A 16285-nucleotide genomic window follows, 5' to 3' on the forward strand; every position below is an offset into this window, starting at 1 on the left:
TTTTGTCAATACTTCCAGCAGAGGACACAGGTTTGCACTAATAAAGTGGCAAATGTCCATATCTTGACAATGACAGATAGTCCTCTTCACCGCACTGGCTAATGAAGCTATTGAACACCACAGCTCAGCAAGGGTAGAGAGCAGAGATGAGCTACAGAAATGTTTCTGCTTTGTCTAAAAACAAACAAAATGACAAATTACACAGAGAGCAAATCTTCAAAGTTGATAGTAGAAATTAAGACCTTTTTTGGGGGGGGGGGGGGGGGGGAAGAGACAAAAAAGGAAAAAAGGAAAAGTGTGCCTCATTGATTGAACTGTTAAAAACCCACTTTGATGTTTCTGTCTCTATGTATACTGAGTGGTAACACTGAATTAATAACATTAATTTACTAGCTACACATGTGTAAGCGTTTCAGTGCATTCATCAAATATAAATCCTTTTTCCTTATCAACAAATTGGAATGTTTGAACAGCCTACAGCCATATAGTCTAGAGTACTTCAGTATTTCATAGTTTTGCTGCTGAAGTGAGATTACAGATCTGTTCCTGACTTTGATTTGCTCAATTCATCCAATATGCCGTACATACTATGGATTCACACTAAGAGATAGTGGAGGAAAATGCCAGCTGCATCAGCCTTGCCAAGCCATGGTTGGCTGGAGTCAACTTGGCACCGGCTGTAGAAGTCCTCACAGCATGATGCTAGGAAACGGCCAGTGGACATGACAAGCCGTGTTGTTACTGCCTGTGCTCCCTGAGTACTCACAACGTCAAGTGTGCCATTTTAAAAGAAGAGAGAGGTTTATAGTATCAATGGAAAATGGCTGCCTTCTCTCTCTCTATGAAATTGTCTAAGATTTTCACAAATAATTTCAGGCCAAATGCTGTACTAAAATTAATTTGAAATTCTAGATGTCAAAGATTAAAAATGATGGAAATTACAATGTAATGGAGCCCGAAAAGAGCAAAGAGAAAAAAATGCTAATATAGGATCCTGGAAAAAAAATAGAAATATTACAGAGAAGCAGCAAGAAGGAAAAATAGAGGGTTAAATATGCTAAAGCAGCTCCCCCAATCCATCCCTCGTAAGATGCTTGTCTGAGGTGCCAGAATCAGTCTCCAGTGAGGAGGCAGATGTGCTGTCAGCTTCAAACAGCATGTAGCTCTCTATCCCATAATAGGAATGGACATAATACCTGATGTTTGTGAGGTGGCGGTTACTGCTGCCTTGAAAAAGCTGGAGGTCCAACAGCTGCAACTCTTTGCCTTGTGTGTGTGTGTGTGTGTGTGTGTGAGACAGTGAATGTGCAATCTTCCTCTAGTTAATTAAACTATTCTTGTGCTAGTTTTGCTCTTAAGTGTAAGCTCTTAATTATACACAAGATACACTGAAATCACTCACTCGAGTTAGTCACTAAATTAGGAGATTTTAACCTTTTGCCAAAGCAGCTGTAAAGCTTTCTTTCAACTTGTCTTCATCCTCCCAATCAAGATGCAGCCCACCGTATTGAAATAAATGCAAAACTGAACCTATTCAAAGTCAATGTGGTGAGAGTAGTTAAAGACAAAGCGGCTGAGCTGACAAAGTGAGAGAAACCTGACAGCAGTACAAACACACACACACATTCACGCACAAAAAACACACCGACACTAAATTCTAGCTTTTCCCTGCCATCCTCCATATGCTGCCTTGACAGGCATCAGTGTCAGGAGTGTGTCAGTGTCAGCTTGAGGTGTCAGTGTCCACGCAAACAAGCCTGAGAGGAGGTGGGAGGGGAAAGTAACAACAACAAACACAAGTCAGCCATTTTTTCCCCCCCTGCTCGAGCCTCCTCCTTCACCATCTGTGTCAGAAAAGCTGCGGGTGCCACCGCCGGCTAATAAGGCAATCAGAGATGGAAAAGATGCTGACACGGCGGCTTTCGAGCGTCACTCAGAACAAAAGAGGGAGAGGGGAGGGAGGGAGAGAGGGATAGGGAGGGGATTAAAATGGGGGTGGAGGGGAGGAGTGGGGGGAGAGGTGTCTGTTGTGGTTGTCAGTCAAAAACATAAGCCCACTTTGTGCTGTCAGGGAGGATAGGGAAAAGAGGGGAAGTTTTGAAAAGAGAGGAGAAAAGATGTGTTTAGGCCAGCGTACAAGAGGTGTGTGTGTGTGTGTGTGTGTTTGTGTGTGTGTGTGTGTGTGTGTGTGTGTGTGTGTGTGTGTGTGTGTGTGTGTGTGTGCATATCTGATAGAAAAAAAACAATGCAGGGAAACAAGTTAAGTAGCATGGAACAAACTAAGTATGAGATAACAGGAGAGAGAAATCAGTAAAATTTCTGCCACATGTGCAAGTTTGTAAGTGTGTGTAAGCTAGGTGAGGCTGATAAGTTGTGTGAGTGTACGTGTGAGTGTATGTGTGTGTGTGTGTGTGTGTGTGTGTGTGTGTGTCAAGTGTCACAGTGTGTCAGGTGCAAGCAGAGATGCACTGTGGCTGGTGGGGGGAAAGCGAAGCCATCTGCGTCTGGAGAGGAGCCTGTCACTATTGTTGTGCCCAGAGTCCAGGATTTCCTGCTGCAGACAGGTGACACCACAGTAGGACATCCCCCAGTCTAACCCACACACACACACACACACACACACACACAAAACCCTCCCCCGAGGCAGGAAGCTGTGTGAGGTCCATAGATGCAAACACTCACACACCTTTTGTACAGATTTGAATGATCAAATGTGACTGAAGTGAGAAAACTCTGAGGAATATTTCCTTGCCACTAAAAAACATGCAACACGCATGTATTAAAAATGCAAACATGGACTGAGCCTGCATATCAAACCTCCACGCTGTTTTGTTTGCAGCAGAAGTGTGTCTGTGGCACTGATTGTTGAAAACTGTCAAGTGCTGAAAGATGGCATTTAAAGCCTGGTCAGATTCATAGCACTGTTTTATTTGCTGATTTAAATAATAATTTTGTCAGTTTTATATTGAACTTTATTTACTACACTACCCTTTTGTATCTTAGCCAGGACACACACATATGCATTAGAAGTGTGCCTCTGTGTGCAAAGCAGTGGATAAAAATATCAAAAAGGAGAACTGTAAATTAATTTTCAAGTCAAGCTTAAATTAAATAGAACTTGACTGCCCACGAGCAAAAAATATTCCAGTATGTCTTTATTATAGTGACAAATCCAGCAACACCTGGTCGGTGTCAGACCTCCTGACCAGTTCAAAGAGATAACTTGAGACAGGGGGAGAGAACTTGAGTATGACATGGCACTGGCGCAATCAACCCCCCCCCCCCCAGCTCGGTCTCTCTTTTATACACATCCACACACACACAAAACACACACTTTCCCCTCTAAACCTTCTTCATTTATTCATGTTGTCTCTGAGAAGAGGGCAATCCCAGCTCTCATTTGCAGTGCTAATGTCCAATTCCGCCAGCTTTCACCCTGCTGATTTACCCTGCGTGGCCGAGCGCTGCATTGGGAGCGGGGCGGCCAGCAAGGCTCCCTTACACCGTTTAGCGACCCTTCAAAATGGGAGCTCTGGCGTGGCAGTCTTATTTCTCTCTCCCGTTTCGCTTTGTCACTGGCCCCTCCATTCCCTGCCACTCACCTCTGATGGCTTTGGACAGGCCTGATCAGTGTGTGTCATTGACCTGTACGGCGTGCATGAGTGTGTGTGTGTTTCAGCAGAGAGAAGGCTGTAAATAAAATGACATTATTATTTCCTCTGTCCTATCATGTAGAAAAGCCAATTATGGTAATGCTTAGTATGTCAGGCAATCTCTGTCTCTCTCTGCTCTCTCCCGTCGTCTTCATTCTTGCTCTTTTTTTCCCTTCTGGGATAGTTGTGGCTGTGGTTTCATAGGACCTGACACTCTCGTTGGACTGCTGTGTGGACGATGCACACTGAGAAAAACTGGCACAGACCAACAGTCTCCTCTCAGTCTGAAGACAACTAGTGAATAACAGAGCTTTTCATGCAATTCTACATAAAGAGTTAGAGAAATCCAAATCATTCCGAAATTAAGTAAGTTAGTTTAATATGAAACTCTTTCCATCAAGCTAGATTTGTTTTTTGACTGAAAATCTTCCAATATCTTTCCCTACAAGTTTTCTTTCCTCTAAAACTATTTCATTTTGTTGCTAAAATTGAGGAGATTAACTTTAGAGCTGTAAGTTCAAGTGCGTGTTTTGCATCGCCACTGCATCCCAACACAGTACAAAGCTTCATAGATACAGTAAATGTTGCCACGGATACCATATTTTAGCCATAATTTCACCCACAGCTTGCTGACCAGACATGTACAAGTCTACCTAGTAGTCCCCAAGCCCCACCCTCCCCAATCCACATGGAATAGACCACCATATGGCACTATAGCTCCAGGGCCTCTAATAGCTCGTGTGTTGTACAAATCCACCTTCTCAGCTTCCTCGACTCTTCTGGTTGGGGAAAACAAAACAACCAGGACAGTCTGCTCATCATGCTGGGAGCTATATGTGCAGACAACATTTTAAATCTGACTTTTTTGACTTTCTTGATACTCGTGGCAGCTGCTCTGGATTCTGTCAAAAAGGTTACACGATCCTTTGATGTTTCTTATCAAACACAGCAGTCTACTAAATTTAAATGAAATGAAAGATAAATTACTTTTCCAAAACTTAGGACTGTCCTGAGGGCTTTCACGTACGTTCCAAGTAATTTGCACTTACTTGAACACATATTATGCTAATAGCCTTTTTAAATAGGTCATACAGACAGCACATTTTACCTCTGGCTTAGCTTCATTAGGCCCCTAGAAGTGTATATGTGAATGAAAGAAAGAAAGACAAAAACTGTAACATAAAAAGACCCAACAATGGCTGCCCTTAGAATAGATCTGTAATGACTGAAAGCAACAAATTTGGAGAACTGCAGCTATTTCTAAAGAAAAACATTTCCAGATCTTTTCTCGAACTGCTCTGCAAGTTTCTTTTCTTCAATTTCTTTCTTTCGTTTTTTGTCCCTGTGCGTTCAGATCTCCTGTGAGCCAGTTTTGACATGCCATGATAGTGACTGTGGTCTATAAATCACCTTTTCCCTGAACTGTCAGTGCCTGCTTGTTCTGAGATGAAACAACAGCCATTAGATCATCGGCACTACAGATTCCAGCCCTTTCTGCTCGACTTTTCTGCCAAACCCCCCACGCCTAACAATCGAACGTTGCTCTGGTGCTGCACAGACATTTCAAACCATCTGGTTTGTTTTCAGGAGAAGTACAGATAAAGCATTACTAATGCTAATTAAAGATGATGTGAGTGAGATTTAGTCAACTAGTGCCAAGCACTGATTCAATGTAGGCTTTATCAGACAGATGTCATTTGTTAAACAGATTTCTTTTAGAGCAAATATTGTCAGTTTCTTTATCATCTATGAGATTTTTTTTATCATGTATGAGCTGCGGTGTTTGCATTACTTTTTCCTTATTATATTATTACATACCTTACATGTTGGGAGACTTTACACATCTTTAATTATTTAACATGCAGGTCACTTAAGTTCTATTTTCGATCCATCAGGGTTGGCCATTACTTGACAGGAAGGTGTTCTGTTTAAATCTGAAAAGAATTAATCACAAAACTAACAAGCTAACAAAATAACATGGTTTCATTCTTTTTTTTCATAGATGCTGTCTTTTGAATTCACCTGCATTGCCCCTGACAGTGGAGCTTCCCCGACTAAACAACAGCTGCTCCCATCGCCTAGCAACAACCAGTTGATGGATGACCCCAAAGATGGATAATTACCATAAATCACTATGGTTGTGTGGAGAATAGAAGCAGAAAATCATTGCAGGAAAAGAAATACAGGCTGAACCACAGTTTAAACTAGTGTGCCTGGTGTTTAGGCTAACTTTGTCTCTCATGAATTTGTCAGACGTAGTTGTTGGTAGATTCCACTGCACGTGAGAATTGGTTGGTGACTGAGAAGTTCAGTAAAAAAGCGGCACTAGATTTGTACATTAGAATCCCTTTTGGTGCATTTCCTGAAAGTGTCCAGTGTTTCTGACCTGAATGAATAGTGGCTGTAAAATGAAACCTGATGAAATGACTCATGGGACAAAACCTGTCCTGAAGGAGCAGTGACAAAGAAAACAAAGTGGGCAGAGGAAGGAAGAAAGGAAACAGCCAAGAATGAATGATGGCAACAATGATGAGTTTAGTGCAGCAAAGAAGACGAGGGGGGGTGGAGGAGAAGAAGCACGAAGAGGAAGCGTGCGTGTAGTCTGCACGTACATGTATATTTATGCACTGTGCATGTCTGAATGTGTGTGAGAGTGAGAGGTAAATGGTGAGATACACACAGAGGGAGAGAAAAAAAGGCGAGAATAAAAAAAGAAGAAAATTAGAGGGCACAGGGCCAAAACAGGGTCACAACCTAACCAGTTCAGTCTAGCCGAGTCCGGTTGCACAATAAGCCATCAATCAACCTTCTCTGTGCTGTCAGCCCTCCCCTCAATTCATAGAGGCCATCCACTTTGTACACCGCTGAGGAACAACATAGAGAAGAAAAAAGAGCGACACGGCGAGAAAAAAAAAATATGTAGACACACACACACTTCCATGAATCCGATCCTTTACTCTGTGTGAAGGAAGCACCCTAAATGTCTGTGAAGTAGCACAGAGAAATTCATGTGCTTGTCTTTGCAAAATATTTGGCTTTTTAAGATTACAAAAATGAGGGAGTGATTATACTCAGACGGCTTATTGGTGAACTACTGTATCTGGTGAGCTAACTGCTGACAAGTTAGCCATCAGGGAACATAATTCATTTTTTCTCTGTACTGGGCGGTTTAGTTCTCGTCCTCACATTTTGTTCTTGAGATTTTGCATCATTTCATTCAATAAAGAGTTAGCGAAGAGGGGAATGTGTGATATAGCAAGCTTGTTTGTTCGATCCCTTACTTGTACGACACATGCTTGTACCATCTACTGCTCTTCACTGCCTAAAAATCATTCCTCTTTTTTCTGAGCAGCAAATACTCCAACAGAGAAGGCAAAATGGAAGTGGAAGGTGTGACGCAGCAAACAACCTATTATTGCTTCCTCCATTTTGGACTCTCTGGCTCTCCGTCAAGTCAGAGGTTAGCACTGTCAAGACCACTTGCTATTCATCAACGGTGCAAATTTCCACGCCAAAGTTAATCAAATTTGAACTTGATACAAGCAAATCTACTGGTGATAGTGATTCCACCGGAATGAATTGATTGTATTGCTAAATATTGCTGGTTATAATTCTGGTGTGACCAGGCCATAAAACTGAATTAAAAGGCCTAGGTATCGCGAACACATGACATGTTGTTTTCTGGATCAAAACAGTTCATCAGCATCTCTCTATCTACTTCTCAGTAAGGCATTCAAAAACAAACCAAACACAAAGCTGCGCACAAGAACAAAGTAGACGTTGTGAGAACAGGACCTTGGAGGCCTGACTTGCATCACCTTCCCAACATGCACAAAGACAGACAAAGAAATCATAACTTTAAAAACCATAAAGTCCCTTCAGGGAAATTAATTAGAACCACAAACCCTCAGGGCAGGAGGCTGCTCAGGACAACCAAATGTCCCCAAACATTTTAGTGCTTTTAACTGCATGTGACACCAGGGAAATTCCAGTAATTGTGCACCATCAAAACCGCTATCCTTTATGCATCGCCACATTTTCTTTTTCATTCTGCCAGCTCCAGTGACGAGCTAGTGCTGAAGTCTGGTGCTCCGTTAAACAAAGTTCTACTGTTTTGTTTCAAAACTAGTTTAGGACTTAAAGCGTGATGAGGAGCATAGGGGCGTAACAAAAATTATAACAAAAGCATAAGACGAACCCCTCCGCAGTTTGTATGTGTGCTTGTGAGGAGTTTGATGACCATGGCAATAAAGTGACAAAAGAAGAAATGATACGAGGGAGGAGGGAGTAGCAGTTGAAAAAGGGCCTGGAGAAAGTCAGTAAATTATGTTCTGAGCTCTCAAAGTCGACTTGTATCAGGAGCCATCTCACCCTAATTGTGTCTGTGTGCGACTATGCATGCCGGTGTGTGTGTGTGTGTGTGTGTGTGTGTGTGTGTGTGTGTGTCTGAGCATACAATGGCTATGAACAACTTCACAGTCAGAGAGAGAGAGGCAGGAAGAGAGGAAGCAATCCTTCAACAGAGCACAATATCAGGCTGTGGACAGACAACGAACGGCTGGAAGGTTCTGGAAACGAGAGAAAAGCCTGCCTCCCTCACATTTCAGCTCCCAACGCCGCCTCCCAAAGTGCCCTCCATCTAACACTAACACACACTCACACACACACACATAAATGGCACCATAACTCTATATCCGCAATCAATCTCCGCTATGAAGACACATCCATCTTCTGTAATGTTAATGGGAGGGTTTTGGGGGTTGGAGGGGGAGGAGGGCCGGGGTAAAACAGAGGGTATGTGACCGTAAAGCTGACCTCAGAGCAGTGTGTGAGGTAATACAGCCTGTGCATGTGTGTAATAGAGACAGCATAAAGGAATAAAAAACGGGAAAAGAGCGTTTGTGCGTACATGTTAGCGTATTTATCTGGATGTCAGGAGGTCAGGTGTGTGTGCGTCAGTATGTGTGGGAGAGGGAGACTGATGGCTGTCAGCTTGCATCTGGCAGAGAAAATAAATTAGCCTTATGAAGACAAATGAACAGGCTATGGAAAGAGTAAAAAGGGGTTGGAGGGGGATCACGACACAGAGAGGGTAGAGGAAAGGAAAGGAATGAAGAGAGTGGAGACATAGTGAAGGAGAAAAGAGGGATATTGTGCGTGTGTGGTGGCACGGATATGAAAGGAAGGAGATGGAGCGGCGGTGCCAGCTAAGAGAGTTCCTTTCGGCAGCCAGTGACCGTTCATTAAGAAGGACGGGCACACAGACAGGCCTGCTGCTGGCAACAGGAGAAGCTTTGGCTGCAGCTTCTCTGGCTGCAAGGGAAACATATATGTGGGTGTATGTGTGGGTATGTGTGTTTGTAGATCCGCTGCCAGCATATTAAAATCCAGAAAATATAATCTTTTCATTGTGTTTTACACATCTTCTTTTTCTTTAAACAGAGGCAAAAAAAGCTGCTTTAATAGGCACAGTGCAGCTTGATTACAATGTGTTGGGTTTGTAGATGTGCTGCAAGTGGCTCTCAGTGTGCGTCTCTTCTGCTTGTGTGTTGGTGTCAGAGTGTATCCATGTGTGTTCTATCTCCGTAGATTTGTCAGTGTCTATCCCACGACACACTCCCCTCGTTGTGAGTGGAGGAGAGCTCTCGGGGGCTTTGTCACGCGCAGTCTGTTCTTTTCCTGAGGCCTGGCGCCCCTCGTTTGATAAATGACACATGTCATTCTGTCAGCCCCTGCCATCCGGGCTGGGAGGCCCCAAGCTGATGTATGGCCGCCCAGGCTAAAGGAAATCAGAGTGTTTTGGCAGCGCCCTGAGAACACGGCCTCTTATACGGGGTATGTGTCTATGGTTGTGTCTGTGTGAGAGTGTGTGTATGTGTGTTTGTGCCTGTCTGTCTGTGATACTGAGAGCATGTTTAATTGTGTGTATATGTGCCTATTAGTGAGTGTCTGTGTCTCCCTGAGTAGTATGTGTGTGTGTATGTGTGTGCATGGTCTCAACCTGTCAGGCGGACGGGCAGAGGGAGACAAATCATCGTCATGGCCGCCCCAGCTGTTCCCCAAATTTGGTGCGAGGAGGAGAGCGAGGGAAAAAATCCTGCCGTTTGAGTTTTAAACGGCTGATGCTTCCCAGAAACAGGAATGAGTGAGAGGACAAATGGAGCTAAGCACACACACACACACACACACACACACACACACACACACACACATAACACACTCCCACTTGCACAAACACACAAACACAAACTGAATCAAAACTCCAACGCTGGAATAGGAATCGGGCCAATCCCAGAAGGACGTAACAGACAGCCGGAGTGGTTTTCTTGCAAACAAACACGCACACACACACATAAACACACATGGTTCAAACATACACATATATAAACACATGAGCATAAACTCTGGACCAGGCATTTGCACCTTGACCAAAATAAAAGGCAAAACAAAGCCTTAATCGTGTTTACAGAACTGTCAGACTTGCAACCCACTGTTAGCTTTCATATGATTTTTTTTTTTTCACCCATTCTGCTTTTTGTGTATGAACACAGCCTTCGCCACAACTTGATTAACCTTAATCTTAATTTTCAAGTTTTCACCACAAACCCCGCCCTCACTAAACTGTCTCCTGCTGCAGATGATCCTTACAGCTACACACCACCCACATCCACTAACATTTCCCTGGTGGAGGACAGTCCCACCTGGAGGTTGTGAACTCTGAATGACCCCGTTTGATTGGGCGCGGGATGAACTCCCTCCCCCTCTCCCACGGAAAAGAAGCGGGAGAAGGAGGGGGAAAAAAAAAAACCAGCGTCATTAAGTTGTGAGTGATGAGTGGCAGCCATGGGTGACATCCTCCCCTCTCTCTTTCTCTCTCCTCCACTATCCAACTGCTTTCACTGCCTCTCCCTCTCTTTCTTTTTTCTTCTCCGCTGCCTTGATACTTTTCTCTCTCGCTTTACCCACCTCTCTCCATCCCTCAACCCCTCAAGTCATTTCTCTTTCACTCCTCTGTTGCTCAGCCTCCTCTTTTTCCACTCCCTCATCCCACCCTCCCTCAACCCCCTCCCTCTTTTCTCCCTGGTTCTTTTTTGTCCGCTGTCAGTCTCTTTTTCTCCTTTTTCTTCACCCCTTTATGCCCCTCCTTCCATTGCTTCTTTCCTGCACCTCCTCTCTCTCTCTCACTCACCACAGACACACACACACACACACACAATAGTGTCTCACTCAGTCCTGTCTAGCTCTCTGGCCCTGGTCATGTAGACATTCAGCTCCTCCATACATAATAGATCCCAAATATCGAGAGGAGGGGGTGCACATTTTCACCCGCTCAGGATTGTGCCATCAGCACTGCTTCCACAGTAGCTTCACTGTCTGGCACTGCAAGGCTAAAAATGTCCAACAGTAGTTTTAAAACTGTTGTAAGGATATGTGAAAATGTCTCTTTAACCAGATTCTGTTCAGACAGACTTGTCCAGCTGTGTGGTTAAGTTTCTGTCTCAACATGAGAACTCCTAACCAAGTTTACAAACATCCGGATGCTCTAAATCAGATTGTATCGGCTGCTATCAACAACCAGTGATGCTTTAACGGTGGGTCCCTTTATAAAAGTTGTGTGCTATCTGCAGCTTTACATTTAGTTGCAATCTAACAGCTTGAAAAAACAGCTCATAAACCAGAACTCACTTTGTTGCTCAGAGCAAAATGCACATATTCCTTTTTTTCTACTCATTAAAGCTCTTCAAAGAAAAGACCTTCTCAGATTCATGATTCTCTATTGAAAGATTCAGTATCAAAGCACAGAACTCCTGATTGTGTAATATATTCTGATAAAAACTAATGATGTGGTCTGATTCTTGTGATGACATCTAGATAACATTTGTTTGGCAGAACTCAGTTGTTGTCATGTTACAGTCAGTCCAAACATCTCCGGGCCTGAGAGAGTCTCACACAGCAGACTCTCTCACACACTGACACTCGAGTTTCTCATACTGATAAGTTGATATCAAAAGTTTTTTGTGTAGAACAGAGTCCAGAACAGTATAAACAACAGCTGTGTTTTTCTGACTGAGACTGAGTTATAACAAAGCAACCTGTTGTTATTGATACCAGAGAAGCCTCAAGCTACTTCAAACCAGCACACATTTTTGCTCTTGCTGGAAATCATAAATGATGGATACTATACTGACGTGCTCCGTCGTGTAGCCATAACCTCAACGGATCACAATAGTGGGAGTAAAATCATCTGACCTTTTTTTTCAGGTGATATAAATGCTTTTAATGTTCCTATAGTAAGGAAACACATGGTAATAAAAAATGCATTACTATGTATTAAGACTGTCAAATGTGATAGGTTTTTTTAATAAAGTATATGAACTACATTCACTTTTTCCTTCTTCTAAACTGTGAGGATTTGCTGCTTTTCTTAATGTTTTATGATAGCAAACTGAATATATTTGGGTTGTGGACTGTTGGTTGGACAACAATAGGTACTGTAGGTGATTTGATTACAACATATTAGGCTGTAGTAAGTTGTGATGGGCATTGTCACTACTTTCTGACATTTAATAGACCAAATAAAAGAAAATAATAGGCAGATTTATCAATAATGAAAATAATGTTTAGTTGCAGCATTAAATCAAATTGTACCATCCTGAATCCAAATTTGTCATCTCTCAAACTTGGAGACTATTATGAAAATCATTATGTACAAAGAGATTTTTAGCTCCACTACACATTATCCAATTATTATTGGATTTTTCTCCAGTTTGATGTAAAAGCTGTGCAGTCATCACTTTGGACTCCCAGGTCAATGTGCATGGCTTAACTTTATAGGTTCATTGTCTGTTTTCTAAAATCAGACAGCTGATATTGCTAAACCAGAGAAGTTTGCGAACAAAGCTCCAACTATGACGCATAGCAGGAAATTAATGAAATGACAAACTGAAAAGATGGAGAGGAAAAACAGATTGGTTGAGTAAAAAAAGTACGTCACACTCACCTAAAAATGACTCACACACACAGACACAGTGAAACTGGGAATGTTGCCATTATTGGACTTTAAATGTAAGGCCATAAAAATTCCAAATATACTGTACGTATTCAGCAAGATGACAGATATATTACACAGACCTTCACAAAGGTGAAGCAGCAAGCAGTACCCAAATTAGAAAGTAAGGGAGAAGGCAGAAGCAAATACTATGAAATGGAAATTAATGGACCAGTTAGACAGGATTCAGAAGCCTTTCATGAATCACAATTTGTATAAGGTAGCCATGATCATCAACAAGAACAAAGATGACAGACATTTAAAAAAAAAAATCCAGATTTCAAAGAAAAAGATTTAAGTAATAGCTATGGGCTACAACCTTTTAGACGTGAAAGTAGTAATACCACTATGTAAAGTCAAAACCTTTAATTTAAAAGGTTACTTCAGTTAAAGTAATAGAATATGTACTTTAAGTTAAAAAAGTGAACGAACTCATTTTAAAGTCTCAGTGGCCCTTTGTCAGTGTTATTATACATTATTTCACTGAATTATTATTTTGATTATTACTGTAAATTGTAGCCATTTAATATTGTAGCTGGTTGAGGCAGAAATCATTTTAACTACTTTACCAACTGTTGGGATATTTAGTCTCAAACAATGTATCATGTTTCATGAGCTAATCATGCAAATCTTAAAGGAATATCTCTACATTTTGGGAAAAACTTGATTTGCTGTCTTGCCAGGAGTTATGTGAGAAGATCGATGCCTCTCTTATATTTGTTCACTCAGTAAAACACCCAGCAGCCGGCTAACTTAGCAGAAAGACCATAAACATGGAGAAACAGCTAGCGTGGCTCTGCTCAAAGTTTACAAAATCTATTTTTCAATACCTCTAGAGTGTACTAAGTAGCATGCTGTATCTTGTGTAAAAATGAAAATGTATGGGTTTTATAGTGTGTTATGACTATTTCTTCACCAGATGCATTAACATGGTTACTGCTGACTGCCTGGAAAACTTGCGGTATCATCTAACTCCAACTGCCAGATAAATGTAGTGAAGTGAAAATTACAGAACCTTCCTCAGTAACCATACAAAGTGGAAGTTAAGTTAAGCATCTCAAATTTGCATGCAAGAGCTACAACAGATATCATGTCACTTTTTGTTGGATTTAATTCAAAGTTCAGTGTTGATGCTGACATTATTCAATATCAAAATGTTGATGGGGATGAGAGACACCAGAGGCAGATGGACTAGAAACAGACAAGTAAACAGGCCAACAGTTGGGGCACTGACAAACTGAGACACAAACAGAGACAGGTAATCAGAAACAGATGCTCAGGTGGACATCCAGCGAGCAGGTTAGACAGACAGACAGCTGGTTTGGTGTGTGAGGGCCGGAGTGACGAGAGAGACACACTGACAGAGGAGACATTTGGGTATACAAGAGGCCTCCTGCTGTTCTCTCTGAGACAGACGACTTAGAGGGACAGAGCTGAGCTTATACCCCCTGTGACTGTCACTGTCTGAGACAACACGCCGGCTCAGGAAAGATTTGGGAGGAATTTTTGGGGGGGTAGCATGTGGTGTTGTTGAATTGACTGGGATCACGAGACATTATATCCCCTTTCAACTGCCCATCAAGTGGCGCACTGAAGCCGACAACTGTTAAGTGATTACTGTCGTAACCCCAAGCAAACTGTGGTCTATGGGTCTCTTTTTAATGAAAGCGTCAAACAAAACTGAATAGTGCCACATCAACAAAATATGCTTTCATTCCTTTCCTGTGCAACATGGTTTATGGATAACTATCTGCTTAATGGGAATTCTCTTGGAAAATATGTGACAGTCATGTGCTCAGACTTCACAGAAGACGACACAAGACTTTACTGCCCTGTGACCTTTTGGATTTTTACAAGTCAGAAGTGTGACTGCAGAATGTCGCTGAAATCAGACTATTCAAAAAAAAGAGGTTCTTGATATATGAGAACAAGGCCAGCGGGCCTGAAAGAGGAGAGTATTAAGCTCTCCTTTTCAGATGTCGAGTTCATGTTCTTGTAACCAGTTCACTGACTCTTGAGCATCCGGTGAGAGAGCGATATATGAGGGCGAGAGACAGGGAGAAGATGAAAGAAAATATGAGCAGGGTAGAGGAGAATTGAGTCAGTAAGATAGAGATTGATGACTGATAGGAAGATGAGAAAAGGCTTACATAGAGAGAGAGAGAGAGAGAGAGAGAGAGAGAGAGAGAGAGAGAGAGAGAGAGAGAGAGAGAGAGAGAGAGGGCCAGTAATCCCCCCCAAAAAAACGAACCAAGAGAATGAGAGAGAAAGGCTGTAGGTTTGTGGGTTCAGATAAAGATGAAGAGGTGAGGGGAGGCAAGAGAGGCAGTGGCACTACACCAGGCTGCAGCATGACCTTCCCCAGTGTCCCCTCTCAAGGACAAAGTGTCATCTGTTAACTGTATCCATTCCCAGATGGCTTATCTGCAGTAAACTAGTGTCCAAAAAAATTATATTCATTGCTTCTCAACCCACCTTATCAGTGAAATAAACACTCCTTCGGGGGTAAAAATTTCCACCCCCCTGACTTTTGTCCACTTGAGCTAGCTGCTGTTTGGATATGCTGAGGCCAGCTTTTCTCAGTGCCATGTACTAAAAACGAGTAACTGTCATGATATACAGTGTCGGGGTTGGCGGGATTTAGCACCACATGCTACAACCAAAGCTCTCTTTAGAGCAGTAAAGGGGAAAAGAAACTTTACCACTAGCTCCTGCTTAGTTTGCACAAGTCTAATTAATGGTAATGTTCTCCCAGTGTTTACAGGGGGATTATATTCAAAACACCAGCAGTGTACAGTTATCATGTGTATACATGTTAAGCCCAAATCCAACCATTACCCAGGCTACCACAAAAAACATAAACAAAATATACTAATTCTGTTTGTAAGCCTCAAGCCTTTTTCAGGGTTGCTTTATAGTTTGGCGTGAAGAATTGATACAACTTCCCATTACAAAGTTTTCATTTTCCTCTTCTGAACTTAAATGGGATTTATCCTGAGGTACAACACTCAGCCAAACAACAGAACAGTAGTTAGCACTGTCTATAGGGGTACATATATTAATTTGTAAATTGACAAAAATATCTTGCAAATATAAAACAGATCTACAAATACACAAACAATTTCCACAAATGAAAAGATATCTGTAAATATATTCAATTAATTTAAAAATAAATGAAAAACATTTGTGAATACATTCCTAACATAAAACTTTTGAACAGGCATTTGTGAATCAATGTTCGATTTGTGAATCGAAAAAAGCATTTGTGGGTCTCAATTCTATGCTTGTGGATTTTTATTTCGCTCCCAGTCTAAACAAAAAGCTGTTCTATGAGCTGTTTTTTGAAAATGGTACCTACTGATAGCATGTTAGCATTTCACTTTGACATAAATATAAACTGTTAGCTGTAAGCTAAAGAGCTGGAAAGTAAATGGAAAGTTGGTATTAGGCCTGCAACTAACGACCATTTCCATTATTGATTAATCAATTTGGCATATACTTTAATTATTCAATGAATAGTTTCAGCTGTAAACAACCAGAACCCAAGTCCAAAACCAAAATATATATTAATGTGCTATGACTT

The 16285-nt window shown here is 41.9% G+C and overlaps 1 protein-coding gene across 4 annotated transcripts in view; it reads right to left on the bottom strand.

Moving 5' to 3' along the window:
- Positions 1-16285, bottom strand: part of tshz1 (teashirt zinc finger homeobox 1) — a 164283-nt gene that overhangs the window by 17512 nt on the left and 130486 nt on the right. The gene's annotated exons all lie outside the window — the stretch shown is intronic.

This window comes from Trachinotus anak, unplaced genomic scaffold, assembly GCF_046630095.1.
Source record: "Trachinotus anak isolate AG129_WGS33_773 ecotype Australia unplaced genomic scaffold, CSIRO_AGI_Tana_v1 ptg000016l, whole genome shotgun sequence".
NCBI lineage: Eukaryota > Metazoa > Chordata > Actinopteri > Carangiformes > Carangidae > Trachinotus > Trachinotus anak.